At 40.3% G+C, this 25781-nt stretch overlaps 43 non-coding genes across 43 annotated transcripts; all 43 read left to right on the top strand.

Moving 5' to 3' along the window:
• Positions 1-724: 724 nt before the first annotated feature.
• On the top strand, positions 725-796 carry TRNAG-UCC (transfer RNA glycine (anticodon UCC)). Its single transcript has one exon. It is a non-coding gene; the product is annotated as a tRNA-Gly (tRNA).
• A 266-nt stretch (positions 797-1062) lies between these two features.
• TRNAG-CCC (transfer RNA glycine (anticodon CCC)) lies at positions 1063-1134 on the top strand. Its single transcript has one exon. It is a non-coding gene; the product is annotated as a tRNA-Gly (tRNA).
• A 619-nt stretch (positions 1135-1753) lies between these two features.
• On the top strand, positions 1754-1825 carry TRNAG-UCC (transfer RNA glycine (anticodon UCC)). The gene has a single exon. It is a non-coding gene; the product is annotated as a tRNA-Gly (tRNA).
• Positions 1826-2269: 444 nt separating this feature from the next.
• TRNAG-UCC (transfer RNA glycine (anticodon UCC)) lies at positions 2270-2341 on the top strand. Its single transcript has one exon. It is a non-coding gene; the product is annotated as a tRNA-Gly (tRNA).
• A 1288-nt stretch (positions 2342-3629) lies between these two features.
• TRNAG-CCC (transfer RNA glycine (anticodon CCC)) lies at positions 3630-3701 on the top strand. Its single transcript has one exon. It is a non-coding gene; the product is annotated as a tRNA-Gly (tRNA).
• A 441-nt stretch (positions 3702-4142) lies between these two features.
• Positions 4143-4214, top strand: TRNAG-CCC (transfer RNA glycine (anticodon CCC)). The gene has a single exon. It is a non-coding gene; the product is annotated as a tRNA-Gly (tRNA).
• Positions 4215-5326: 1112 nt separating this feature from the next.
• TRNAG-UCC (transfer RNA glycine (anticodon UCC)) lies at positions 5327-5398 on the top strand. Its single transcript has one exon. It is a non-coding gene; the product is annotated as a tRNA-Gly (tRNA).
• A 268-nt stretch (positions 5399-5666) lies between these two features.
• Positions 5667-5738, top strand: TRNAG-CCC (transfer RNA glycine (anticodon CCC)). Its single transcript has one exon. It is a non-coding gene; the product is annotated as a tRNA-Gly (tRNA).
• A 103-nt stretch (positions 5739-5841) lies between these two features.
• Positions 5842-5913, top strand: TRNAG-UCC (transfer RNA glycine (anticodon UCC)). The gene has a single exon. It is a non-coding gene; the product is annotated as a tRNA-Gly (tRNA).
• A 453-nt stretch (positions 5914-6366) lies between these two features.
• On the top strand, positions 6367-6438 carry TRNAG-UCC (transfer RNA glycine (anticodon UCC)). The gene has a single exon. It is a non-coding gene; the product is annotated as a tRNA-Gly (tRNA).
• A 940-nt stretch (positions 6439-7378) lies between these two features.
• TRNAG-UCC (transfer RNA glycine (anticodon UCC)) lies at positions 7379-7450 on the top strand. The gene has a single exon. It is a non-coding gene; the product is annotated as a tRNA-Gly (tRNA).
• A 268-nt stretch (positions 7451-7718) lies between these two features.
• On the top strand, positions 7719-7790 carry TRNAG-CCC (transfer RNA glycine (anticodon CCC)). Its single transcript has one exon. It is a non-coding gene; the product is annotated as a tRNA-Gly (tRNA).
• Positions 7791-7893: 103 nt separating this feature from the next.
• TRNAG-UCC (transfer RNA glycine (anticodon UCC)) lies at positions 7894-7965 on the top strand. Its single transcript has one exon. It is a non-coding gene; the product is annotated as a tRNA-Gly (tRNA).
• A 959-nt stretch (positions 7966-8924) lies between these two features.
• TRNAG-UCC (transfer RNA glycine (anticodon UCC)) lies at positions 8925-8996 on the top strand. The gene has a single exon. It is a non-coding gene; the product is annotated as a tRNA-Gly (tRNA).
• Positions 8997-9775: 779 nt separating this feature from the next.
• On the top strand, positions 9776-9847 carry TRNAG-CCC (transfer RNA glycine (anticodon CCC)). The gene has a single exon. It is a non-coding gene; the product is annotated as a tRNA-Gly (tRNA).
• A 103-nt stretch (positions 9848-9950) lies between these two features.
• Positions 9951-10022, top strand: TRNAG-UCC (transfer RNA glycine (anticodon UCC)). Its single transcript has one exon. It is a non-coding gene; the product is annotated as a tRNA-Gly (tRNA).
• A 1456-nt stretch (positions 10023-11478) lies between these two features.
• TRNAG-UCC (transfer RNA glycine (anticodon UCC)) lies at positions 11479-11550 on the top strand. Its single transcript has one exon. It is a non-coding gene; the product is annotated as a tRNA-Gly (tRNA).
• Positions 11551-11818: 268 nt separating this feature from the next.
• Positions 11819-11890, top strand: TRNAG-CCC (transfer RNA glycine (anticodon CCC)). Its single transcript has one exon. It is a non-coding gene; the product is annotated as a tRNA-Gly (tRNA).
• A 103-nt stretch (positions 11891-11993) lies between these two features.
• Positions 11994-12065, top strand: TRNAG-UCC (transfer RNA glycine (anticodon UCC)). The gene has a single exon. It is a non-coding gene; the product is annotated as a tRNA-Gly (tRNA).
• Positions 12066-13024: 959 nt separating this feature from the next.
• TRNAG-UCC (transfer RNA glycine (anticodon UCC)) lies at positions 13025-13096 on the top strand. The gene has a single exon. It is a non-coding gene; the product is annotated as a tRNA-Gly (tRNA).
• A 779-nt stretch (positions 13097-13875) lies between these two features.
• Positions 13876-13947, top strand: TRNAG-CCC (transfer RNA glycine (anticodon CCC)). The gene has a single exon. It is a non-coding gene; the product is annotated as a tRNA-Gly (tRNA).
• Positions 13948-14050: 103 nt separating this feature from the next.
• Positions 14051-14122, top strand: TRNAG-UCC (transfer RNA glycine (anticodon UCC)). Its single transcript has one exon. It is a non-coding gene; the product is annotated as a tRNA-Gly (tRNA).
• Positions 14123-15072: 950 nt separating this feature from the next.
• On the top strand, positions 15073-15144 carry TRNAG-UCC (transfer RNA glycine (anticodon UCC)). Its single transcript has one exon. It is a non-coding gene; the product is annotated as a tRNA-Gly (tRNA).
• A 266-nt stretch (positions 15145-15410) lies between these two features.
• On the top strand, positions 15411-15482 carry TRNAG-CCC (transfer RNA glycine (anticodon CCC)). The gene has a single exon. It is a non-coding gene; the product is annotated as a tRNA-Gly (tRNA).
• A 616-nt stretch (positions 15483-16098) lies between these two features.
• On the top strand, positions 16099-16170 carry TRNAG-UCC (transfer RNA glycine (anticodon UCC)). The gene has a single exon. It is a non-coding gene; the product is annotated as a tRNA-Gly (tRNA).
• A 441-nt stretch (positions 16171-16611) lies between these two features.
• TRNAG-UCC (transfer RNA glycine (anticodon UCC)) lies at positions 16612-16683 on the top strand. The gene has a single exon. It is a non-coding gene; the product is annotated as a tRNA-Gly (tRNA).
• Positions 16684-17623: 940 nt separating this feature from the next.
• On the top strand, positions 17624-17695 carry TRNAG-UCC (transfer RNA glycine (anticodon UCC)). Its single transcript has one exon. It is a non-coding gene; the product is annotated as a tRNA-Gly (tRNA).
• A 268-nt stretch (positions 17696-17963) lies between these two features.
• TRNAG-CCC (transfer RNA glycine (anticodon CCC)) lies at positions 17964-18035 on the top strand. Its single transcript has one exon. It is a non-coding gene; the product is annotated as a tRNA-Gly (tRNA).
• A 103-nt stretch (positions 18036-18138) lies between these two features.
• On the top strand, positions 18139-18210 carry TRNAG-UCC (transfer RNA glycine (anticodon UCC)). The gene has a single exon. It is a non-coding gene; the product is annotated as a tRNA-Gly (tRNA).
• A 1297-nt stretch (positions 18211-19507) lies between these two features.
• Positions 19508-19579, top strand: TRNAG-CCC (transfer RNA glycine (anticodon CCC)). Its single transcript has one exon. It is a non-coding gene; the product is annotated as a tRNA-Gly (tRNA).
• A 441-nt stretch (positions 19580-20020) lies between these two features.
• TRNAG-CCC (transfer RNA glycine (anticodon CCC)) lies at positions 20021-20092 on the top strand. Its single transcript has one exon. It is a non-coding gene; the product is annotated as a tRNA-Gly (tRNA).
• Positions 20093-20195: 103 nt separating this feature from the next.
• TRNAG-UCC (transfer RNA glycine (anticodon UCC)) lies at positions 20196-20267 on the top strand. The gene has a single exon. It is a non-coding gene; the product is annotated as a tRNA-Gly (tRNA).
• Positions 20268-20711: 444 nt separating this feature from the next.
• TRNAG-UCC (transfer RNA glycine (anticodon UCC)) lies at positions 20712-20783 on the top strand. The gene has a single exon. It is a non-coding gene; the product is annotated as a tRNA-Gly (tRNA).
• Positions 20784-21224: 441 nt separating this feature from the next.
• TRNAG-UCC (transfer RNA glycine (anticodon UCC)) lies at positions 21225-21296 on the top strand. Its single transcript has one exon. It is a non-coding gene; the product is annotated as a tRNA-Gly (tRNA).
• A 269-nt stretch (positions 21297-21565) lies between these two features.
• Positions 21566-21637, top strand: TRNAG-CCC (transfer RNA glycine (anticodon CCC)). Its single transcript has one exon. It is a non-coding gene; the product is annotated as a tRNA-Gly (tRNA).
• A 103-nt stretch (positions 21638-21740) lies between these two features.
• TRNAG-UCC (transfer RNA glycine (anticodon UCC)) lies at positions 21741-21812 on the top strand. Its single transcript has one exon. It is a non-coding gene; the product is annotated as a tRNA-Gly (tRNA).
• Positions 21813-22253: 441 nt separating this feature from the next.
• On the top strand, positions 22254-22325 carry TRNAG-UCC (transfer RNA glycine (anticodon UCC)). The gene has a single exon. It is a non-coding gene; the product is annotated as a tRNA-Gly (tRNA).
• A 269-nt stretch (positions 22326-22594) lies between these two features.
• On the top strand, positions 22595-22666 carry TRNAG-CCC (transfer RNA glycine (anticodon CCC)). Its single transcript has one exon. It is a non-coding gene; the product is annotated as a tRNA-Gly (tRNA).
• A 103-nt stretch (positions 22667-22769) lies between these two features.
• TRNAG-CCC (transfer RNA glycine (anticodon CCC)) lies at positions 22770-22841 on the top strand. The gene has a single exon. It is a non-coding gene; the product is annotated as a tRNA-Gly (tRNA).
• A 441-nt stretch (positions 22842-23282) lies between these two features.
• Positions 23283-23354, top strand: TRNAG-UCC (transfer RNA glycine (anticodon UCC)). Its single transcript has one exon. It is a non-coding gene; the product is annotated as a tRNA-Gly (tRNA).
• Positions 23355-23623: 269 nt separating this feature from the next.
• TRNAG-CCC (transfer RNA glycine (anticodon CCC)) lies at positions 23624-23695 on the top strand. The gene has a single exon. It is a non-coding gene; the product is annotated as a tRNA-Gly (tRNA).
• A 103-nt stretch (positions 23696-23798) lies between these two features.
• On the top strand, positions 23799-23870 carry TRNAG-UCC (transfer RNA glycine (anticodon UCC)). Its single transcript has one exon. It is a non-coding gene; the product is annotated as a tRNA-Gly (tRNA).
• Positions 23871-24817: 947 nt separating this feature from the next.
• TRNAG-UCC (transfer RNA glycine (anticodon UCC)) lies at positions 24818-24889 on the top strand. The gene has a single exon. It is a non-coding gene; the product is annotated as a tRNA-Gly (tRNA).
• Positions 24890-25781: the final 892 nt, after the last annotated feature.

The raw sequence follows: 25781 nt of genomic DNA on the forward strand, positions 1-25781 counted from the left end.
GCAAAAGCACTCATTTTCAGTGTGGGGGTAGGCATTGGTGGTATAGTGGCGAGAACAGTTGCGAGAATAGTTGCTTCCCAAGCAATTGACCCTGGTTCGATTCCCGGCCAATGCAGGCGATATAGGTTTCTTTTTTTGCAACATGTTACTTTTTACTAGAAAGAATGAAAAAATATGGTGCTGAGGCAGAAACCGTAAAAAACCATGTGCGTGTTCAAGCGTTGGTGGTATAGTGGTGAGCATAGCTGCCTTCCAAGCAGTTGACTCGGGTTCGATTCCCGGCCAACGCATTTGGTGATGCTTTTATTCTGTTGAAGGCTCATGGTTTTCGTTTGTTCTTCACACAATTTAGCAATACTGAAAATTAAAATAACAATAATGAAGAGAAAGTTTCTCTGCTTCATTTCAACTGTCTAACCTTAACTATATGCCGCGTTACAGTTGTTGATAAAAGCTTAGTAGGGTTACTGCGCATTATAAGAAAAATGCCAGAGTGCTGTTTTTGTAACACCTTAGCACAGTTGATGAGCAAAAGCACACATTTTCAGTGTGGGGGTAGGCATTGGTGGTATAGTGGCGAGAATAGTTGCTTCCCAAGCAATTGACCCGGGTTCGATTGCCGGCAATATGGGTTTCTTTTTTTGCAACATGTTACTTTTTACTAAAAAGAATGAAAAAATATGGTGCTGAGGCAGAAAACGTAAAAAAACGTGTGCGTGTTCAAGCGTTGGTGGTATAGTGGTGAGCATAGCTGCCTTCCAAGCAGTTGACCCGGGTTCGATTCCCGGCCAACGCATTTGGTGATTCTTTTATTCTGTTTAAGGCTCATGGTTTTCGTTTGTTCACACAATTTAGCAATACTGAAAATTAAAATAACAATAATGAAGAGAAAGTTTCTCTGCTTCATTTCAACTGTCTAACCTTAACTATATGCCGCGTTACAATTGTTGATAAAAGCTTAGTAGGGTTACTGCGCATTATAAGAAAAATGCCAGGGTGCTGTTTTTGTAACACCTTAGCACAGTTGATGAACAAAAGCACACATTTTCAGTGTGGGGGTAGGCATTGGTGGTATAGTGGCGAGAATAGTTGCTTCCCAAGCAATTGACCCGGGTTCGATTCCCGGCCAATGCCAGCAATATGGGTTTCTTTTTTTGCAACATGTTACTTTTTACTAAAAAGAATGAAAAAATATGGTGCTGAGGCAGAAAACGTAAAAAAACGTGTGCGTGTTCGAGCGTTTGTGGTATAGTGGTGAGCATAGCTGCCTTCCAAGCAGTTGACCCGGGTTCGATTCCCGGCCAACGCATTTGGTGATGCTTTTATTCTGTTTAAGGCTCATGGTTTTCGTTTGTTCTTCACACAATTTAGCAATACTGAAAATTAAAATAACAATAATGAAGAGAAAGTTTCTCTGCTTCATTTCAACTGTCTAAACTTAACTATATGCCGCGTTACAGTTGTTGATAAAAGCTTAGTAGGGTTACTGCGCATTATAAGAAAAATGCCAGGGTGCTGTTTTTGTAACACCTTAGCACAGTTGATGAGCAAAAGCACACATTTTCAGGGTGGGGGTAGGCATTGGTGGTATAGTGGCGAGAATAGTTGCTTCCCAAGCAATTGACCCTGGTTCGATTCCCGGCCAATGCAGGCGATATAGGTTTCTTTTTTTGCAACATGTTACTTTTTACTAAAAAGAATGAAAAAATATGGTGCTGAGGCAGAAACCGTAAAAAACCATGTGCGTGTTCAAGCGTTGGTGGTATAGTGGTGAGCATAGCTGCCTTCCAAGCAGTTGACCCGGGTTCGATTCCCGGCCAATGCATTTGGTGATGCTTTTATTCTGTTTAAGGCTCATGGTTTTCGTTTGTTCTTCACACAATTTAGCAATACTGAAAATTAAAATAACAATAATGAAGAGAAAGTTTCTCTGCTTCATTTCAACTGTCTAACCTTAACTATATGCCGCGTTACAGTTGTTGATAAAAGCTTAGTAGGGTTACTGCGCATTATAAGAAAAATGCCAGGGTGCTGTTTTTGTAACACCTTAGCACAGTTGATGAACAAAAGCACACATTTTCAGTGTGGGGGTAGGCATTGGTGGTATAGTGGCGAGAATAGTTGCTTTTCAAGCAATTGACCCGGGTTCGATTCCTGGCCAATGCAGGCAATATAGTTTTCTTTTTTTGCAACATGTTACTTTTTACTAAAAAGAATGAAAAAATATGGTGCTGAGGCAGAAACCGTAAAAAACCATGTGCGTGTTCAAGCGTTGGTGGTATAGTGGTGAGCATAGCTGCCTTCCAAGCAGTTGACCCGGGTTCGATTCCCGGCCAATGCATTTGGTGATGCTTTTATTCTGTTTAAGGCTCATGGTTTTCGTTTGTTCTTCACACAATTTAGCAATACTGAAAATTAAAATAACAATAATGAAGAGAAAGTTTCTCTGCTTCATTTCAACTGTCTAACCTTAACTATATGCCGCGTTACAGTTGTTGATAAAAGCTTAGTAGGGTTACTGCGCATTATAAGAAAAATGCCAGGGTGCTGTTTTTGTAACACCTTAGCACAGTTGATGAACAAAAGCACACATTTTCAGTGTGGGGGTAGGCATTGGTGGTATAGTGGCAAGAATAGTTGCTTTTCAAGCAATTGACCCGGGTTCGATTCCTGGCCAATGCAGGCAATATAGTTTTCTTTTTTTGCAACATGTTACTTTTTACTAAAAAGAATGAAAAAATATGGTGCTGAGGCAGAAACCGTAAAAAACCATGAGCGTGTTCAAGCGTTGGTGGTATAGTGTTGAGCATAGCTGCCTTCCAAGCAGTTGACCCGGGTTCGATTCCCGGCCAACGCATTTGGTGATGCTTTTATTCTGTTTAAGGCTCATGGTTTTCGTTTGTTCTTCACACAATTTAGCAATACTGAAAATTAAAATAACAATAATGAAGAGAAAGTTTCTCTGCTTCATTTCAACTGTCTAACCTTAACTATATGCCGCGTTACAGTTGTTGATAAAAGCTTAGTAGGGTTACTGCGCATTATAAGAAAAATGCCAGAGTGCTGTTTTTGTAACACCTTAGCACAGTTGATGAGCAAAAGCACACATTTTCAGTGTGGGGGTAGGCATTGGTGGTATAGTGGCGAGAATAGTTGCTTCCCAAGCAATTGACCCGGGTTCGATTGCCGGCAATATGGGTTTCTTTTTTTGCAACATGTTACTTTTTACTAAAAAGAATGAAAAAATATGGTGCTGAGGCAGAAAACGTAAAAAAACGTGTGCGTGTTCAAGCGTTGGTGGTATAGTGGTGAGCATAGCTGTCTTCCAAGCAGTTGACCCGGGTTCGATTCCCGGCCAACGCATTTGGTGATTCTTTTATTCTGTTTAAGGCTCATGGTTTTCGTTTGTTCACACAATTTAGCAATACTGAAAATTAAAATAACAATAATGAAGAGAAAGTTTCTCTGCTTCATTTCAACTGTCTAACCTTAACTATATGCCGCGTTACAATTGTTGATAAAAGCTTAGTAGGGTTACTGCGCATTATAAGAAAAATGCCAGGGTGCTGTTTTTGTAACACCTTAGCACAGTTGATGAACAAAAGCACACATTTTCAGTGTGGGGGTAGGCATTGGTGGTATAGTGGCGAGAATAGTTGCTTCCCAAGCAATTGACCCGGGTTCGATTCCCGGCCAATGCCAGCAATATGGGTTTCTTTTTTTGCAACATGTTACTTTTTACTAAAAAGAATGAAAAAATATGGTGCTGAGGCAGAAAACGTAAAAAAACATGTGCGTGTTCAAGCGTTGGTGGTATAGTGGTGAGCATAGATGCCTTCCAAGCAGTTGACCCGGGTTCGATTCCCGGCCAACGCATTTGGTGATGCTTTTATTCTGTTTAAGGCTCATGGTATTTGTTTGTTCACACAATTTAGCAATACTGAAAATTAAAATAACAATAATGAATAGAAAGTTTCTCTGCTTCATTTCAACTGTCTAACCTTAACTATATGCCGCGTTACAGTTGTTGATAAAAGCTTAGTAGGGTTACTGCGCATTATAAGAAAAATGCCAGGGTGCTGTTTTTGTAACACCTTAGCACAGTTGATGAGCAAAAGCACACATTTTCAGTGTGGGGGTAGGCATTGGTGGTATAGTGGCGAGAATAGTTGCTTCCCAAGCAATTGACCCGGGTTAGATTCCCGGCCAATGCAGGCGATATGGGTTTCTTTTTTTGCAACATGTTACTTTTTACTAAAAAGAATGAAAAAATATGGTGCTGAGGCAGAAAACGTAAAAAAACTTGTGTGTGTTCAAGCGTTGGTGGTATAGTGGTGAGCATAGCTGCCTTCCAAGCAGTTGACCTGGGTTCGATTCCCGGCCAACGCATTTGGTGATGCTTTTATTCTGTTTAAGGCTCATGGTTTTCATTTGTTCACACAATTTAGCAATACTGAAAATTAAAATAACAATAATGAAGAGAAAGTTTCTCTGCTTCATTTCAACTGTCTAACCTTAACTATATGCCGCGTTACAGTTGTTGATAAAAGCTTAGTAGGGTTACTGCGCATTATAAGAAAAATGCCAGAGTGCTGTTTTTGTAACACCTTAGCACAGTTGATGAGCAAAAGCACACATTTTCAGTGTGGGGGTAGGCATTGGTGGTATAGTGGCGAGAATAGTTGCTTCCCAAGCAATTGACCCGGGTTCGATTGCCGGCAATATGGGTTTCTTTTTTTGCAACATGTTACTTTTTACTAAAAAGAATGAAAAAATATGGTGCTGAGGCAGAAAACGTAAAAAAACGTGTGCGTGTTCGAGCGTTGGTGGTATAGTGATGAGCATAGCTGCCTTCCAAGCAGTTGACCCGGGTTCGATTCCCGGCCAACGCATTTGGTGATGCTTTTATTCTGTTTAAGGCTCATGGTTTTCGTTTGTTATTCACACAATTTAGCAATACTGAAAATTAAAATAACAATAATGAAGAGAAAGTTTCTCTGCTTCATTTCAACTGTCTAAACTTAACTATATGCCGCGTTACAGTTGTTGATAAAAGCTTAGTAGGGTTACTGCGCATTATAAGAAAAATGCCAGGGTGCTGTTTTTGTAACACCTTAGCACAGATGATGAGCAAAAGCACACATTTTCAGTGTGGGGGTAGGCATTGGTGGTATAGTGGCGAGAATAGTTGCTTCCCAAGCAATTGACCCGGGTTCGATTGCCGGCAATATGGGTTTCTTTTTTTGCAACATGTTACTTTTTACTAAAAAGAATGAAAAAATATGGTGCTGAGGCAGAAAACGTAAAAAAACACGTGCGTGTTCAAGCGTTGGTGGTATAGTGGTGAGCATAGCTGCCTTCCAAGCAGTTGACCCGGGTTCGATTCCCGGCCAACGCATTTGGTGATGCTTTTATTCTGTTTAAGGCTCATGGTTTTCTTTGTTCTTCACACAATTTATCAATACTAAAAATTAAAATAACAATAATGAAGAGAAAGTTTCTCTGCTTCATTTCAACTGTCTAACCTTAACTTTATGCCGCGTTACATTTGTTAATAAAAGTTTAGTTGGGTTACTGCGCATTATAAGAAAAATGCCAGGGTGCTGTTTTTGTAACACCTTAGCACAGTTGATGAACAAAAGCACACATTTTCAGTGTGGGGGTAGGCATTGGTGGTATAGTGGCGAGAATAGTTGCTTCCCAAGCAATTGACCCGGGTTCGATTCCTGGCCAATGCAGGTGATATAGGTTTCTTTTTTTGCAACATGTTACTTTTTACTAAAAAGAATGAAAAAATATTGTGCTGAGGCAGAAAACGTAAAAAAACGTGTGCGTGTTCAAGCGTTGGTGGTATAGTGGTGAGCATAGCTGCCTTCCAAGCAGTTGACCCGGGTTCGATTCCCGGCCAACGCATTTGGTGATGCTTTTATTCTGTTTAAGGCTCATGGTTTTCATTTGTTCACACAATTTAGCAATACTGAAAATTAAAATAACAATAATGAAGAGAAAGTTTCTCTGCTTCATTTCAACTGTCTAACCTTAACTATATGCCGCGTTACAGTTGTTGATAAAAGCTTAGTAGGGTTACTGCGCATTATAAGAAAAATGCCAGGGTGCTGTTTTTGTAACACCTTAGCACAGTTGATGAGCAAAAGCACACATTTTCAGTGTGGGGGTAGGCATTGGTGGTATAGTGGCGAGAATAGTTGCGAGAATAGTTGCTTCCCAAGCAATTGACCCTGGTTCGATTCCCGGCCAATGCAGGCGATATAGGTTTCTTTTTTTGCAACATGTTACTTTTTACTAAAAAGAATGAAAAAATATGGTGCTGAGGCAGAAACCGTAAAAAACCATGTGCGTGTTCAAGCGTTGGTGGTATAGTGGTGAGCATAGCTGCCTTCCAAGCAGTTGACCCGGGTTCGATTCCCGGCCAACGCATTTGGTGATGCTTTTATTCTGTTTAAGGCTCATGGTTTTCGTTTGTTCGTCACACAATTTAGCAATACTGAAAATTAAAATAACAATAATGAAGAGAAAGTTTCTCTGCTTCATTTCAACTGTCTAACCTTAACTATATGCCGCGTTACAGTTGTTGATAAAAGCTTAGTAGGGTTACTGCGCATTATAAGAAAAATGCCAGAGTGCTGTTTTTGTAACACCTTAGCACAGTTGATGAGCAAAAGCACACATTTTCAGTGTGGGGGTAGGCATTGGTGGTATAGTGGCGAGAATAGTTGCTTCCCAAGCAATTGACCCGGGTTCGATTGCCGGCAATATGGGTTTCTTTTTTTGCAACATGTTACTTTTTACTAAAAAGAATGAAAAAATATGGTGCTGAGGCAGAAAACGTAAAAAAACGTGTGCGTGTTCGAGCGTTGGTGGTATAGTGATGAGCATAGCTGCCTTCCAAGCAGTTGACCCGGGTTCGATTCCCGGCCAACGCATTTGGTGATGCTTTTATTCTGTTTAAGGCTCATGGTTTTCGTTTGTTATTCACACAATTTAGCAATACTGAAAATTAAAATAACAATAATGAAGAGAAAGTTTCTCTGCTTCATTTCAACTGTCTAAACTTAACTATATGCCGCGTTACAGTTGTTGATAAAAGCTTAGTAGGGTTACTGCGCATTATAAGAAAAATGCCAGGGTGCTGTTTTTGTAACACCTTAGCACAGATGATGAGCAAAAGCACACATTTTCAGTGTGGGGGTAGGCATTGGTGGTATAGTGGCGAGAATAGTTGCTTCCCAAGCAATTGACCCGGGTTCGATTGCCGGCAATATGGGTTTCTTTTTTTGCAACATGTTACTTTTTACTAAAAAGAATGAAAAAATATGGTGCTGAGGCAGAAAACGTAAAAAAACGTGTGCGTGTTCAAGCGTTGGTGGTATAGTGGTGAGCATAGCTGCCTTCCAAGCAGTTGACCCGGGTTCGATTCCCGGCCAACGCATTTGGTGATGCTTTTATTCTGTTTAAGGCTCATGGTTTTCTTTGTTCTTCACACAATTTATCAATACTAAAAATTAAAATAACAATAATGAAGAGAAAGTTTCTCTGCTTCATTTCAACTGTCTAACCTTAACTTTATGCCGCGTTACATTTGTTAATAAAAGTTTAGTTGGGTTACTGCGCATTGTAAGAAAAATGCCAGGGTGCTGTTTTTGTAACACCTTAGCACAGTTGATGAACAAAAGCACACATTTTCAGTGTGGGGGTAGGCATTGGTGGTATAGTGGTGAGAATAGTTGCTTCCCAAGCAATTGACCCGGGTTCGATTCCTGGCCAATGCAGGTGATATAGGTTTCTTTTTTTGCAACATGTTACTTTTTACTAAAAAGAATGAAAAAATATTGTGCTGAGGCAGAAAACGTAAAAAAACGTGTGCGTGTTCAAGCGTTGGTGGTATAGTGGTGAGCATAGCTGCCTTCCAAGCAGTTGACCCGGGTTCGATTCCCGGCCAACGCATTTGGTGATGCTTTTATTCTGTTTAAGGCTCATGGTTTTCATTTGTTCACACAATTTAGCAATACTGAAAATTAAAATAACAATAATGAAGAGAAAGTTTCTCTGCTTCATTTCAACTGTCTAACCTTAACTATATGCCGCGTTACAGTTGTTGATAAAAGCTTAGTAGGGTTACTGCGCATTATAAGAAAAATGCCAGGGTGCTGTTTTTGTAACACCTTAGCACAGTTGATGAGCAAAAGCACACATTTTCAGTGTGGGGGTAGGCATTGGTGGTATAGTGGCGAGAATAGTTGCGAGAATAGTTGCTTCCCAAGCAATTGACCCTGGTTCAATTCCCGGCCAATGCAGGCGATATAGGTTTCTTTTTTTGCAACATGTTACTTTTTACTAAAAAGAATGAAAAAATATGGTGCTGAGGCAGAAACCGTAAAAAACCATGTGCGTGTTCAAGCGTTGGTGGTATAGTGGTGAGCATAGCTGCCTTCCAAGCAGTTGACTCGGGTTCGATTCCCGGCCAACGCATTTGGTGATGCTTTTATTCTGTTTAAGGCTCATGGTTTTCGTTTGCTCTTCACACAATTTAGCAATACTGAAAATTAAAATAACAATAATGAAGAGAAAGTTTCTCTGCTTCATTTCAACTGTCTAACCTTAACTATATGCCGCGTTACAGTTGTTGATAAAAGCTTAGTAGGGTTACTGCGCATTATAAGAAAAATGCCAGAGTGCTGTTTTTGTAACACCTTAGCACAGTTGATGAGCAAAAGCACACATTTTCAGTGTGGGGGTAGGCATTGGTGGTATAGTGGCGAGAATAGTTGCTTCCCAAGCAATTGACCCGGGTTCGATTGCCGGCAATATGGGTTTCTTTTTTTGCAACATGTTACTTTTTACTAAAAAGAATGAAAAAATATGGTGCTGAGGCAGAAAACGTAAAAAAACGTGTGCGTGTTCAAGCGTTGGTGGTATAGTGGTGAGCATAGCTGCCTTCCAAGCAGTTGACCCGGGTTCGATTCCCGGCCAACGCATTTGGTGATTCTTTTATTCTGTTTAAGGCTCATGGTTTTCGTTTGTTCACACAATTTAGCAATACTGAAAATTAAAATAACAATAATGAAGAGAAAGTTTCTCTGCTTCATTTCAACTGTCTAACCTTAACTATATGCCGCGTTACAATTGTTGATAAAAGCTTAGTAGGGTTACTGCGCATTATAAGAAAAATGCCAGGGTGCTGTTTTTGTAACACCTTAGCACAGTTGATGAACAAAAGCACACATTTTCAGTGTGGGGGTAGGCATTGGTGGTATAGTGGCGAGAATAGTTGCTTCCCAAGCAATTGACCCGGGTTAGATTCCCGGCCAATGCCAGCAATATGGGTTTCTTTTTTTGCAACATGTTACTTTTTACTAAAAAGAATGAAAAAATATGGTGCTGAGGCAGAAAACGTAAAAAAACATGTGCGTGTTCAAGCGTTGGTGGTATAGTGGTGAGCATAGATGCCTTCCAAGCAGTTGACCCGGGTTCGATTCCCGGCCAACGCATTTGGTGATGCTTTTATTCTGTTTAAGGCTCATGGTATTTGTTTGTTCACACAATTTAGCAATACTGAAAATTAAAATAACAATAATGAAGAGAAAGTTTCTCTGCTTCATTTCAACTGTCTAACCTTAACTATATGCCGCGTTACAGTTGTTGATAAAAGCTTAGTAGGGTTACTGCGCATTATAAGAAAAATGCCAGGGTGCTGTTTTTGTAACACCTTAGCACAGTTGATGAGCAAAAGCACACATTTTCAGTGTGGGGGTAGGCATTGGTGGTATAGTGGCGAGAATAGTTGCTTCCCAAGCAATTGACCCGGGTTAGATTCCCGGCCAATGCAGGCGATATGGGTTTCTTTTTTTGCAACATGTTACTTTTTACTAAAAAGAATGAAAAAATATGGTGCTGAGGCAGAAAACGTAAAAAAACTTGTGCATGTTCAAGCGTTGGTGGTATAGTGGTGAGCATAGCTGCCTTCCAAGCAGTTGACCCGGGTTCGATTCCCGGCCAACGCATTTGGTGATGCTTTTATTCTGTTTAAGGCTCATGGTTTTCGTTTGTTCTTCACACAATTTAGCAATACTGAAAATTAAAATAACAATAATGAAGAGAAAGTTTCTCTGCTTCTTTTCAACTGTCTAACCTTAACTATATGCCGCGTTACAGTTGTTGATAAAAGCTTAGTAGTGTTACTGCGCATTATAAGAAAAATGCCAGGGTGCTGTTTTTGTAACACCTTAGCACAGTTGATGAGCAAAAGCACACATTTTCAGGGTGGGGGTAGGCATTGGTGGTATAGTGGCGAGAATAGTTGCTTCCCAAGCAATTGACCCTGGTTCGATTCCCGGCCAATGCAGGCGATATAGGTTTCTTTTTTTGCAACATGTTACTTTTTACTAAAAAGAATGAAAAAATATGGTGCTGAGGCAGAAACCGTAAAAAACCATGTGCGTGTTCAAGCGTTGGTGGTATAGTGGTGAGCATAGCTGCCTTCCAAGCAGTTGACTCGGGTTCGATTCCCGGCCAACGCATTTGGTGATGCTTTTATTCTGTTTAAGGCTCATGGTTTTCGTTTGTTCTTCACACAATTTAGCAATACTGAAAATTAAAATAACAATAATGAAGAGAAAGTTTCTCTGCTTCATTTCAACTGTCTAACCTTAACTATATGCCGCGTTACAGTTGTTGATAAAAGCTTAGTAGGGTTACTGCGCATTATAAGAAAAATGCCAGAGTGCTGTTTTTGTAACACCTTAGCACAGTTGATGAGCAAAAGCACACATTTTCAGTGTGGGGGTAGGCATTGGTGGTATAGTGGCGAGAATAGTTGCTTCCCAAGCAATTGACCCGGGTTCGATTGCCGGCAATATGGGTTTCTTTTTTTGCAACATGTTACTTTTTACTAAAAAGAATGAAAAAATATGGTGCTGAGGCAGAAAACGTAAAAAAACGTGTGCGTGTTCGAGCGTTGGTGGTATAGTGATGAGCATAGCTGCCTTCCAAGCAGTTGACCCGGGTTCGATTCCCGGCCAACGCATTTGGTGATGCTTTTATTCTGTTTAAGGCTCATGGTTTTCGTTTGTTATTCACACAATTTAGCAATACTGAAAATTAAAATAACAATAATGAAGAGAAAGTTTCTCTGCTTCATTTCAACTGTCTAAACTTAACTATATGCCGCGTTACAGTTGTTGATAAAAGCTTAGTAGGGTTACTGCGCATTATAAGAAAAATGCCAGGGTGCTGTTTTTGTAACACCTTAGCACAGATGATGAGCAAAAGCACACATTTTCAGTGTGGGGGTAGGCATTGGTGGTATAGTGGCGAGAATAGTTGCTTCCCAAGCAATTGACCCGGGTTCGATTGTCGGCAATATGGGTTTCTTTTTTTGCAACATGTTACTTTTTACTAAAAAGAATGAAAAAATATGGTGCTGAGGCAGAAAACGTAAAAAAACGTGTGCGTGTTCAAGCGTTGGTGGTATAGTGGTGAGCATAGCTGCCTTCCAAGCAGTTGACCCGGGTTCGATTCCCGGCCAACGCATTTGGTGATGCTTTTATTCTGTTTAAGGCTCATGGTTTTCTTTGTTCTTCACACAATTTATCAATACTAAAAATTAAAATAACAATAATGAAGAGAAAGTTTCTCTGCTTCATTTCAACTGTCTAACCTTAACTTTATGCCGCGTTACATTTGTTAATAAAAGTTTAGTTGGGTTACTGCGCATTATAAGAAAAATGCCAGGGTGCTGTTTTTGTAACACCTTAGCACAGTTGATGAACAAAAGCACACATTTTCAGTGTGGGGGTAGGCATTGGTGGTATAGTGGCGAGAATAGTTGCTTCCCAAGCAATTGACCCGGGTTCGATTCCTGGCCAATGCAGGTGATATAGGTTTCTTTTTTTGCAACATGTTACTTTTTACTAAAAAGAATGAAAAAATATTGTGCTGAGGCAGAAAACGTAAAAAAACGTGTGCGTGTTCAAGCGTTGGTGGTATAGTGGTGAGCATAGCTGCCTTCCAAGCAGTTGACCCGGGTTCGATTCCCGGCCAACGCATTTGGTGATGCTTTTATTCTGTTTAAGGCTCATGGTTTTCATTTGTTCACACAATTTAGCAATACTGAAAATTAAAATAACAATAATGAAGAGAAAGTTTCTCTGCTTCATTTCAACTGTCTAACCTTAACTATATGCCGCGTTACAGTTGTTGATAAAAGCTTAGTAGGGTTACTGCGCATTATAAGAAAAATGCCAGGGTGCTGTTTTTGTAACACCTTAGCACAGTTGATGAGCAAAAGCACACATTTTCAGTGTGGGGGTAGGCATTGGTGGTATAGTGGCGAGAATAGTTGCGAGAATAGTTGCTTCCCAAGCAATTGACCCTGGTTCGATTCCCGGCCAATGCAGGCGATATAGGTTTCTTTTTTTGCAACATGTTACTTTTTACTAAAAAGAATGAAAAAATATGGTGCTGAGGCAGAAACCGTAAAAAACCATGTGCGTGTTCAAGCGTTGGTGGTATAGTGGTGAGCATAGCTGCCTTCCAAGCAGTTGACTCGGGTTCGATTCCCGGCCAACGCATTTGGTGATGCTTTTATTCTGTTTAAGGCTCATGGTTTTCGTTTGCTCTTCACACAATTTAGCAATACTGAAAATTAAAATAACAATAATGAAGAGAAAGTTTCTCTGCTTCATTTCAACTGTCTAACCTTAACTATATGCCGCGTTACAGTTGTTGATAAAAGCTTAGTAGGGTTACTGCGCATTATAAGAAAAATGCCAGAGTGCTGTTTTTGTAACACCTTAGCACAGTTGATGAGCAAAAGCACACATTTTCAGTGTGGGGGTAGGCATTGGTGGTATAGTGGCGAGAATAGTTGCTTCCCAAGCAATTGACCCGGGTTCGATTGCCGGCAATATGGGTTTCTTTTTTTGCAACATGTTACTTTTTACTAAAAAGAATGAAAAAATATGGTGCTGAGGCAGAAAACGTAAAAAAACGTGTGCGTGTTCAAGCGTTGGTGGTATAGTGGTGAGCATAGCTGCCTTCCAAGCAGTTGACCCGGGTTCGATTCCCGGCCAACGCATTTGGTGATTCTTTTATTCTGTTTAAGGCTCATGGTTTTCGTTTGTTCACACAATTTAGCAATACTGAAAATTAAAATAACAATAATGAAGAGAAAGTTTCTCTGCTTCATTTCAACTGTCTAACCTTAACTATATGCCGCGTTACAATTGTTGATAAAAGCTTAGTAGGGTTGCTGCGCATTATAAGAAAAATGCCAGGGTGCTGTTTTTGTAACACCTTAGCACAGTTGATGAACAAAAGCACACATTTTCAGTGTGGGGGTAGGCATTGGTGGTATAGTGGCGAGAATAGTTGCTTCCCAAGCAATTGACCCGGGTTAGATTCCCGGCCAATGCCAGCAATATGGGTTTCTTTTTTTGCAACATGTTACTTTTTACTAAAAAGAATGAAAAAATATGGTGCTGAGGCAGAAAACGTAAAAAAACATGTGCGTGTTCAAGCGTTGGTGGTATAGTGGTGAGCATAGATGCCTTCCAAGCAGTTGACCCGGGTTCGATTCCCGGCCAACGCATTTGGTGATGCTTTTATTCTGTTTAAGGCTCATGGTATTTGTTTGTTCACACAATTTAGCAATACTGAAAATTAAAATAACAATAATGAAGAGAAAGTTTCTCTGCTTCATTTCAACTGTCTAACCTTAACTATATGCCGCGTTACAGTTGTTGATAAAAGCTTAGTAGGGTTACTGCGCATTATAAGAAAAATGCCAGGGTGCTGTTTTTGTAACACCTTAGCACAGTTGATGAGCAAAAGCACACATTTTCAGTGTGGGGGTAGGCATTGGTGGTATAGTGGCGAGAATAGTTGCTTCCCAAGCAATTGACCCGGGTTAGATTCCCGGCCAATGCAGGCGATATGGGTTTCTTTTTTTGCAACATGTTACTTTTTACTAAAAAGAATGAAAAAATATGGTGCTGAGGCAGAAAACGTAAAAAAACTTGTGCATGTTCAAGCGTTGGTGGTATAGTGGTGAGCATAGCTGCCTTCCAAGCAGTTGACCCGGGTTCGATTCCCGGCCAACGCATTTGGTGATGCTTTTATTCTGTTTAAGGCTCATGGTTTTCGTTTGTTCTTCACACAATTTAGCAATACTGAAAATTAAAATAACAATAATGAAGAGAAAGTTTCTCTGCTTCTTTTCAACTGTCTAACCTTAACTATATGCCGCGTTACAGTTGTTGATAAAAGCTTAGTAGTGTTACTGCGCATTATAAGAAAAATGCCAGGGTGCTGTTTTTGTAACACCTTAGCACAGTTGATGAGCAAAAGCACACATTTTCAGGGTGGGGGTAGGCATTGGTGGTATAGTGGCGAGAATAGTTGCTTCCCAAGCAATTGACCCTGGTTCGATTCCCGGCCAATGCAGGCGATATAGGTTTCTTTTTTTGCAACATGTTACTTTTTACTAAAAAGAATGAAAAAATATGGTGCTGAGGCAGAAACCGTAAAAAACCATGTGCGTGTTCAAGCGTTGGTGGTATAGTGGTGAGCATAGCTGCCTTCCAAGCAGTTGACTCGGGTTCGATTCCCGGCCAACGCATTTGGTGATGCTTTTATTCTGTTTAAGGCTCATGGTTTTCGTTTGTTCTTCACACAATTTAGCAATACTGAAAATTAAAATAACAATAATGAAGAGAAAGTTTCTCTGCTTCATTTCAACTGTCTAACCTTAACTATATGCCGCGTTACAGTTGTTGATAAAAGCTTAGTAGGGTTACTGCGCATTATAAGAAAAATGCCAGAGTGCTGTTTTTGTAACACCTTAGCACAGTTGATGAGCAAAAGCACACATTTTCAGTGTGGGGGTAGGCATTGGTGGTATAGTGGCGAGAATAGTTGCTTCCCAAGCAATTGACCCGGGTTCGATTGCCGGCAATATGGGTTTCTTTTTTTGCAACATGTTACTTTTTACTAAAAAGAATGAAAAAATATGGTGCTGAGGCAGAAAACGTAAAAAAACGTGTGCGTGTTCAAGCGTTGGTGGTATAGTGGTGAGCATAGCTGCCTTCCAAGCAGTTGACCCGGGTTCGATTCCCGGCCAACGCATTTGGTGATTCTTTTATTCTGTTTAAGGCTCATGGTTTTCGTTTGTTCACACAATTTAGCAATACTGAAAATTAAAATAACAATAATGAAGAGAAAGTTTCTCTGCTTCATTTCAACTGTCTAACCTTAACTATATGCCGCGTTACAATTGTTGATAAAAGCTTAGTAGGGTTACTGCGCATTATAAGAAAAATGCCAGGGTGCTGTTTTTGTAACACCTTAGCACAGTTGATGAACAAAAGCACACATTTTCAGTGTGGGGGTAGGCATTGGTGGTATAGTGGCGAGAATAGTTGCTTCCCAAGCAATTGACCCGGGTTCGATTCCCGGCCAATGCCAGCAATATGGGTTTCTTTTTTTGCAACATGTTACTTTTTACTAAAAAGAATGAAAAAATATGGTGCTGAGGCAGAAAACGTAAAAAAACATGTGCGTGTTCAAGCGTTGGTGGTATAGTGGTGAGCATAGATGCCTTCCAAGCAGTTGACCCGGGTTCGATTCCCGGCCAACGCATTTGGTGATGCTTTTATTCTGTTTAAGGCTCATGGTATTTGTTTGTTCACACAATTTAGCAATACTGAAAATTAAAATAACAATAATGAAGAGAAAGTTTCTCTGCTTCATTTCAACTGTCTAACCTTAACTATATGCCGCGTTACAGTTGTTGATAAAAGCTTAGTAGGGTTACTGCGCATTATAAGAAAAATGCCAGGGTGCTGTTTTTGTAACACCTTAGCACAGTTGATGAGCAAAAGCACACATTTTCAGTGTGGGGGTAGGCATTGGTGGTATAGTGGCGAGAATAGTTGCTTCCCAAGCAATTGACCCTGGTTCGATTCCCGGCCAATGCAGGCGATATAGGTTTCTTTTTTTGCAACATGTTACTTTTTACTAAAAAGAATGAAAAAATATGGTGCTGAGGCAGAAAACGTAAAAAAACGTGTGCGTGTTCGAGCGTTGGTGGTATAGTGGTGAGCATAGCTGCCTTCCAAGCAGTTGACCCGGGTTCGATTCCCGGCCAACGCATTTGGTGATGCTTTTATTCTGTTTAAGGCTCATGGTTTTCGTTTGTTCACACAATTTAGCAATACTGAAAATTAAAATAACAATAATGAAGAGAAAGTTTCTCTGCTTCATTTCAACTGTCTAAACTTAACTATATGCCGCGTTACAGTTGTTGATAAAAGCTTAGTAGGGTTACTGCGCATTATAAGAAAAATGCCAGGGTGCTGTTTTTGTAACACCTTAGCACAGTTGATGAGCAAAAGCACACATTTTCAGTGTGGGGGTAGGCATTGGTGGTATAGTGGCGATAATAGTTGCTTCCCAAGCAATTGACCCTGGTTCGATTCCCGGCCAATGCAGGCGATATGGGTTTCTTTTTTTGCAACATGTTACTTTTTACTAAAAAGAATGAAAAAATATGGTGCTGAGGCAGAAAACGTAAAAAAACGTGTGCGTGTTCAAGCGTTGGTGGTATAGTGGTGAGCATAGCTGCCTTCCAAGCAGTTGACCCGGGTTCGATTCCCGGCCAACGCATTTGGTGATGCTTTTATTCTGTTTAAGGCTCATGGTTTTCGTTTGTTCTTCACACAATTTAGCAATACTGAAAATTAAAATAACAATAATGAAGAGAAAGTTTCTCTGCTTCATTTCAACTGTCTAACCTTAACTATATGCCGCGTTACAGTTGTTGATAAAAGCTTAGTAGGGTTACTGCGCATTATAAGAAAAATGCCAGAGTGCTGTTTTTGTAACACCTTAGCACAGTTGATGAGCAAAAGCACACATTTTCAGTGTGGGGGTAGGCATTGGTGGTATAGTGGCGAGAATAGTTGCTTCCCAAGCAATTGACCCGGGTTCGATTGCCGGCAATATGGGTTTCTTTTTTTGCAACATGTTACTTTTTACTAAAAAGAATGAAAAAATATGGTGCTGAGGCAGAAAACGTAAAAAAACGTGTGCGTGTTCGAGCGTTGGTGGTATAGTGATGAGCATAGCTGCCTTCCAAGCAGTTGACCCGGGTTCGATTCCCGGCCAACGCATTTGGTGATGCTTTTATTCTGTTTAAGGCTCATGGTTTTCGTTTGTTATTCACACAATTTAGCAATACTGAAAATTAAAATAACAATAATGAAGAGAAAGTTTCTCTGCTTCATTTCAACTGTCTAAACTTAACTATATGCCGCGTTACAGTTGTTGATAAAAGCTTAGTAGGGTTACTGCGCATTATAAGAAAAATGCCAGGGTGCTGTTTTTGTTACACCTTAGCACAGATGATGAGCAAAAGCACACATTTTCAGTGTGGGGGTAGGCATTGGTGGTATAGTGGCGAGAATAGTTGCTTCCCAAGCAATTGACCCGGGTTCGATTGCCGGCAATATGGGTTTCTTTTTTTGCAACATGTTACTTTTTACTAAAAAGAATGAAAAAATATGGTGCTGAGGCAGAAAACGTAAAAAAACGTGTGCGTGTTCAAGCGTTGGTGGTATAGTGGTGAGCATAGCTGCCTTCCAAGCAGTTGACCCGGGTTCGATTCCCGGCCAACGCATTTGGTGATGCTTTTATTCTGTTTAAGGCTCATGGTTTTCTTTGTTCTTCACACAATTTATCAATACTAAAAATTAAAATAACAATAATGAAGAGAAAGTTTCTCTGCTTCATTTCAACTGTCTAACCTTAACTTTATGCCGCGTTACATTTGTTAATAAAAGTTTAGTTGGGTTACTGCGCATTATAAGAAAAATGCCAGGGTGCTGTTTTTGTAACACCTTAGCACAGTTGATGAACAAAAGCACACATTTTCAGTGTGGGGGTAGGCATTGGTGGTATAGTGGCGAGAATAGTTGCTTCCCAAGCAATTGACCCGGGTTCGATTCCTGGCCAATGCAGGTGATATAGGTTTCTTTTTTTGCAACATGTTACTTTTTACTAAAAAGAATGAAAAAATATTGTGCTGAGGCAGAAAACGTAAAAAAACGTGTGCGTGTTCAAGCGTTGGTGGTATAGTGGTGAGCATAGCTGCCTTCCAAGCAGTTGACCCGGGTTCGATTCCCGGCCAACGCATTTGGTGATGCTTTTATTCTGTTTAAGGCTCATGGTTTTCATTTGTTCACACAATTTAGCAATACTGAAAATTAAAATAACAATAATGAAGAGAAAGTTTCTCTGCTTCATTTCAACTGTCTAACCTTAACTATATGCCGCGTTACAGTTGTTGATAAAAGCTTAGTAGGGTTACTGCGCATTATAAGAAAAATGCCAGGGTGCTGTTTTTGTAACACCTTAGCACAGTTGATGAGCAAAAGCACACATTTTCAGTGTGGGGGTAGGCATTGGTGGTATAGTGGCGAGAATAGTTGCGAGAATAGTTGCTTCCCAAGCAATTGACCCTGGTTCGATTCCCGGCCAATGCAGGCGATATAGGTTTCTTTTTTTGCAACATGTTACTTTTTACTAAAAAGAATGAAAAAATATGGTGCTGAGGCAGAAACCGTAAAAAACCATGTGCGTGTTCAAGCGTTGGTGGTATAGTGGTGAGCATAGCTGCCTTCCAAGCAGTTGACTCGGGTTCGATTCCCGGCCAACGCATTTGGTGATGCTTTTATTCTGTTTAAGGCTCATGGTTTTCGTTTGTTCTTCACACAATTTAGCAATACTGAAAATTAAAATAACAATAATGAAGAGAAAGTTTCTCTGCTTCATTTCAACTGTCTAACCTTAACTATATGCCGCGTTACAGTTGTTGATAAAAGCTTAGTAGGGTTACTGCGCATTATAAGAAAAATGCCAGAGTGCTGTTTTTGTAACACCTTAGCACAGTTGATGAGCAAAAGCACACATTTTCAGTGTGGGGGTAGGCATTGGTGGTATAGTGGCGAGAATAGTTGCTTCCCAAGCAATTGACCCGGGTTCGATTGCCGGCAATATGGGTTTCTTTTTTTGCAACATGTTACTTTTTACTAAAAAGAATGAAAAAATATGGTGCTGAGGCAGAAAACGTAAAAAAACGTGTGCGTGTTCAAGCGTTGGTGGTATAGTGGTGAGCATAGCTGCCTTCCCAGCAGTTGACCCGGGTTCGATTCCCGGCCAACGCATTTGGTGATTCTTTTATTCTGTTTAAGTCTCATGGTTTTCGTTTGTTCACACAATTTAGCAATACTGAAAATTAAAATAACAATAATGAAGAGAAAGTTTCTCTGCTTCATTTCAACTGTCTAACCTTAACTATATGCCGCGTTACAATTGTTGATAAAAGCTTAGTAGGGTTACTGCGCATTATAAGAAAAATGCCAGGGTGCTGTTTTTGTAACACCTTAGCACAGTTGATGAACAAAAGCACACATTTTCAGTGTGGGGGTAGGCATTGGTGGTATAGTGGCGAGAATAGTTGCTTCCCAAGCAATTGACCCGGGTTCGATTCCCGGCCAATGCCAGCAATATGGGTTTCTTTTTTTGCAACATGTTACTTTTTACTAAAAAGAATGAAAAAATATGGTGCTGAGGCAGAAAACGTAAAAAAACATGTGCGTGTTCAAGCGTTGGTGGTATAGTGGTGAGCATAGATGCCTTCCAAGCAGTTGACCCGGGTTCGATTCCCGGCCAACGCATTTGGTGATGCTTTTATTCTGTTTAAGGCTCATGGTATTTGTTTGTTCACACAATTTAGCAATACTGAAAATTAAAATAACAATAATGAAGAGAAAGTTTCTCTGCTTCATTTCAACTGTCTAACCTTAACTATATGCCGCGTTACAGTTGTTGATAAAAGCTTAGTAGGGTTACTGCGCATTATAAGAAAAATGCCAGGGTGCTGTTTTTGTAACACCTTAGCACAGTTGATGAGCAAAAGCACACATTTTCAGTGTGGGGGTAGGCATTGGTGGTATAGTGGCGAGAATAGTTGCTTCCCAAGCAATTGACCCGGGTTAGATTCCCGGCCAATGCAGGCGATATGGGTTTCTTTTTTTGCAACATGTTACTTTTTACTAAAAAGAATGAAAAAATATGGTGCTGAGGCAGAAAACGTAAAAAAACTTGTGCATGTTCAAGCGTTGGTGGTATAGTGGTGAGCATAGCTGCCTTCCAAGCAGTTGACCCGGGTTCGATTCCCGGCCAACGCATTTGGTGATGCTTTTATTCTGTTTAAGGCTCATGGTTTTCGTTTGTTCTTCACACAATTTAGCAATACTGAAAATTAAAATAACAATAATGAAGAGAAAGTTTCTCTGCTTCTTTTCAACTGTCTAACCTTAACTATATGCCGCGTTACAGTTGTTGATAAAAGCTTAGTAGTGTTACTGCGCATTATAAGAAAAATGCCAGGGTGCTGTTTTTGTAACACCTTAGCACAGTTGATGAGCAAAAGCACACATTTTCAGGGTGGGGGTAGGCATTGGTGGTATAGTGGCGAGAATAGCTGCTTCCCAAGCAATTGACCCTGGTTCGATTCCCGGCCAATGCAGGCGATATAGGTTTATTTTTTTGCAACATGTTACTTTTTACTAAAAAGAATGAAAAAATATGGTGCTGAGGCAGAAAACGTAAAAAAACGTGTGCGTGTTCGAGCGTTGGTGGTATAGTGGTGAGCATAGCTGCCTTCCAAGCAGTTGACCCGGGTTCGATTCCCGGCCAACGCATTTGGTGATGCTTTTATTCTGTTTAAGGCTCATGGTTTTCGTTTGTTCACACAATTTAGCAATACTGAAAATTAAAATAACAATAATGAAGAGAAAGTTTCTCTGCTTCATTTCAACTGTCTAAACTTAACTATATGCCGCGTTACAGTTGTTGATAAAAGCTTAGTAGGGTTACTGCGCATTATAAGAAAAATGCCAGGGTGCTGTTTTTGTAACACCTTAGCACAGTTGATGAGCAAAAGCACACATTTTCAGTGTGGGGGTAGGCATTGGTGGTATAGTGGCGATAATAGTCGCTTCCCAAGCAATTGACCCTGGTTCGATTCCCGGCCAATGCAGGCGATATGGGTTTCTTTTTTTGCAACATGTTACTTTTTACTAAAAAGAATGAAAAAATATGGTGCTGAGGCAGAAAACGTAAAAAAACGTGTGCGTGTTCAAGCGTTGGTGGTATAGTGGTGAGCATAGCTGCCTTCCAAGCAGTTGACCCGGGTTCGATTCCCGGCCAACGCATTTGGTGATGCTTTTATTCTGTTTAAGGCTCATGGTTTTCGTTTGTTCTTCACACAATTTAGCAATACTGAAAATTAAAATAACAATAATGAAGAGAAAGTTTCTCTGCTTCATTTCAACTGTCTAACCTTAACTATATGCCGCGTTACAGTTGTTGATAAAAGCTTAGTAGGGTTACTGCGCATTATAAGAAAAATGCCAGGGTGCTGTTTTTGTAACACCTTAGCACAGTTGATGAGCAAAAGCACACATTTTCAGTGTGGGGGTAGGCATTGGTGGTATAGTGGCGAGAATAGTTGCTTCCCAAGCAATTGACCCGGGTTCGATTCCCGGCCAATGCCAGCAATATGGGTTTCTTTTTTTGCAACATGTTACTTTTTACTAAAAAGAATGAAAAAATATGGTGCTGAGGCAGAAAACGTAAAAAAACTTGTGCGTGTTCGAGCGTTGGTGGTATAGTGGTGAGCATAGCTGCCTTCCAAGCAGTTGACCCGGGTTCGATTCCCGGCCAACGCATTTGGTGATGCTTTTATTCTGTTTAAGGCTCATGGTTTTCGTTTGTTCACACAATTTAGCAATACTGAAAATTAAAATAACAATAATGAAGAGAAAGTTTCTCTGCTTCATTTCAACTGTCTAAACTTAACTATATGCCGCGTTACAGTTGTTGATAAAAGCTTAGTAGGGTTACTGCGCATTATAAGAAAAATGCCAGGGTGCTGTTTTTGTAACACCTTAGCACAGTTGATGAGCAAAAGCACACATTTTCAGTGTGGGGGTAGGCATTGGTGGTATAGTGGCGATAATAGTCGCTTCCCAAGCAATTGACCCTGGTTCGATTCCCGGCCAATGCAGGCGATATGGGTTTCTTTTTTTGCAACATGTTACTTTTTACTAAAAAGAATGAAAAAATATGGTGCTGAGGCAGAAAACGTAAAAAAACGTGTGCGTGTTCAAGCGTTGGTGGTATAGTGGTGAGCATAGCTGCCTTCCAAGCAGTTGACCCGGGTTCGATTCCCGGCCAACGCATTTGGTGATGCTTTTATTCTGTTTAAGGCTCATGGTTTTCGTTTGTTCTTCACACAATTTAGCAATACTGAAAATTAAAATAACAATAATGAAGAGAAAGTTTCTCTGCTTCATTTCAACTGTCTAACCTTAACTATATGCCGCGTTACAGTTGTTGATAAAAGCTTAGTAGGGTTACTGCGCATTATAAGAAAAATGCCAGGGTGCTGTTTTTGTAACACCTTAGCACAGTTGATGAGCAAAAGCACACATTTTCAGTGTGGGGGTAGGCATTGGTGGTATAGTGGCGAGAATAGTTGCTTCCCAAGCAATTGACCCGGGTTCGATTCCCGGCCAATGCCAGCAATATGGGTTTCTTTTTTTGCAACATGTTACTTTTTACTAAAAAGAATGAAAAAATATGGTGCTGAGGCAGAAAACGTAAAAAAACTTGTGCGTGTTCGAGCGTTGGTGGTATAGTGGTGAGCATAGCTGCCTCCCAAGCAGTTGACCCGGGTTCGATTCCCGGCCAACGCATTTGGTGATGCTTTTATTCTGTTTAAGGCTCATGGTTTTCGTTTGTTCACACAATTTAGCAATACTGAAAATTAAAATAACAATAATGAAGAGAAAGTTTCTCTGCTTCATTTCAACTGTCTAAACTTAACTATATGCCGCGTTACAGTTGTTGATAAAAGCTTAGTAGGGTTACTGCGCATTATAAGAAAAATGCCAGGGTGCTGTTTTTGTAACACCTTAGCACAGTTGATGAGCAAAAGCACACATTTTCAGTGTGGGGGTAGGCATTGGTGGTATAGTGGCGATAATAGTCGCTTCCCAAGCAATTGACCCTGGTTCGATTCCCGGCCAATGCAGGCGATATGGGTTTCTTTTTTTGCAACATGTTACTTTTTACTAAAAAGAATGAAAAAATATGGTGCTGAGGCAGAAAACGTAAAAAAACGTGTGCGTGTTCAAGCGTTGGTGGTATAGTGGTGAGCATAGCTGCCTTCCAAGCAGTTGACCCGGGTTCGATTCCCGGCCAACGCATTTGGTGATGCTTTTATTCTGTTTAAGGCTCATGGTTTTCGTTTGTTCTTCACACAATTTAGCAATACTGAAAATTAAAATAACAATAATGAAGAGAAAGTTTCTCTGCTTCATTTCAACTGTCTAACCTTAACTATATGCCGCGTTACAGTTGTTGATAAAAGCTTAGTAGGGTTACTGCGCATTATAAGAAAAATGCCAGGGTGCTGTTTTTGTAACACCTTAGCACAGTTGATGAGCAAAAGCACACATTTTCAGTGTGGGGGTAGGCATTGGTGGTATAGTGGCGAGAATAGTTGCTTCCCAAGCAATTGACCCGGGTTCGATTCCCGGCCAATGCCAGCAATATGGGTTTCTTTTTTTGCAACATGTTACTTTTTACTAAAAAGAATGAAAAAATATGGTGCTGAGGCAGAAAACGTAAAAAAACTTGTGCGTGTTCGAGCGTTGGTGGTATAGTGGTGAGCATAGCTGCCTTCCAAGCAGTTGACCCGGGTTCGATTCCCGGCCAACGCATTTGGTGATGCTTTTATTCTGTTTAAGGCTCATGGTTTTCGTTTGTTCACACAATTTAGCAATACTGAAAATTAAAATAACAATAATGAAGAGAAAGTTTCTCTGCTTCATTTCAACTGTCTAAACTTAACTATATGCCGCGTTACAGTTGTTGATAAAAGCTTAGTAGGGTTACTGCGCATTATAAGAAAAATGCCAGGGTGCTGTTTTTGTAACACCTTAGCACAGTTGATGAGCAAAAGCACACATTTTCAGTGTGGGGGTAGGCATTGGTGGTATAGTGGCGAGAATAGTTGCTTCCCAAGCAATTGACCCTGGTTCGATTCCCGGCCAATGCAGGCGATATATGTTTCTTTTTTTGCAACATGTTACTTTTTACTAAAAAGAATGAAAAAATATGGTGCTGAGGCAGAAACCGTAAAAAACCATGTGCGTGTTCAAGCGTTGGTTTTATAGTGGTGAGCATAGCTGCCTTCCAAGCAGTTGACCCGGGTTCGATTCCCGGCCAACACATTTGGTGATGCTTTTATTCTGTTTAAGGCTCATGGTTTTCGTTTGTTCTTCACACAATTTAGCAATACTGAAAATTAAAATAACAATAATGAAGAGAAAGTTTCTCTGCTTCATTTCAACTGTCTAACCTTAACTATATGCCGCATTACAGTTGTTGATAAAAGCTTAGTAGGGTTACTGCGCATTATAAGAAAAATGCCAGGGTGCTGTTTTTGTAACACCTTAGCACAGTTGATGAGCAAAAGCACACATTTTCAGTGTGGGGGTAGGCATTGGTGGTATAGTGGCGAGAATAGTTGCTTCCCAAGCAATTGACCCGGGTTCGATTGCCGGAATTATGGGTTTCTTTTTTTGCAACATGTTACTTTTTACTAAAAAGAATGAAAAAATATGGTGCTGAGGCAGAAAACGTAAAAAAACGTGTGCGTGTTCAAGCGTTGGTGGTATAGTGGTGAGCATAGCTGCCTTCCAAGCAGTTGACCCGGGTTCGATTCCCGGCCAACGCATTTGGTGATGCTTTTATTCTGTTTAAGGCTCATGGTTTTCGTTTGTTCACACAATTTAGCAATACTGAAAATTAAAATAACAATAATGAAGAGAAAGTTTCTCTGCTTCATTTCAACTGTCTAACCTTAACTATATGCCGCGTTACAGTTGTTGATAAAAGCTTAGTAGGGTTACTGCGCATTATAAGAAAAATGCCAGGGTGCTGTTTTTGTAACACCTTAGCACAGTTGATGAGCAAAAGCACACATTTTCAGTGTGGGGGTAGGCATTGGTGGTATAGTGGCGAGAATTGTTGCTTCCCAAGCAATTGACCCGGTTTCGATTCCCGGCCAATGCCAGCAATATGGGTTTCTTTTTTTGCAACATGTTACTTTTTACTAAAAAGAATGAAAAAATATGGTGCTGAGGCAGAAAACGTAAAAAAACGTGTTCGTGTTCGAGCGTTGGTGGAATAGTGGTGAGCATAGCTGCCTTCCAAGCAGTTGACCCGGGTTCGATTCCCGGCCAACGCATTTGGTGATGCTTTTATTCTGTTTAAGGCTCATGGTTTTCGTTTGTTCACACAATTTAGCAATACTGAAAATTAAAATAACAATAATGAAGAGAAAGTTTCTCTGCTTCATTTCAACTGTCTAAACTTAACTATATGCCGCGTTACAGTTGTTGATAAAAGCTTAGTAGGGTTACTGCGCATTATAAGAAAAATGCCAGGGTGCTGTTTTTGTAACACCTTAGCACAGTTGATGAGCAAAAGCACACATTTTCAGTGTGGGGGTAGGCATTGGTGGTATAGTGGCGAGAATAGTTGCTTCCCAAGAAATTGACCCGGGTTCGATTTCCGGCCAATGCAGGCGATATGGGTTGTTTTTTTTTGCAACATGTTACTTTTTT

Source organism: Anomaloglossus baeobatrachus, chromosome 3 (assembly GCF_048569485.1).
Source record: "Anomaloglossus baeobatrachus isolate aAnoBae1 chromosome 3, aAnoBae1.hap1, whole genome shotgun sequence".
Classification (NCBI taxonomy): Eukaryota; Metazoa; Chordata; class Amphibia; order Anura; family Aromobatidae; genus Anomaloglossus; species Anomaloglossus baeobatrachus.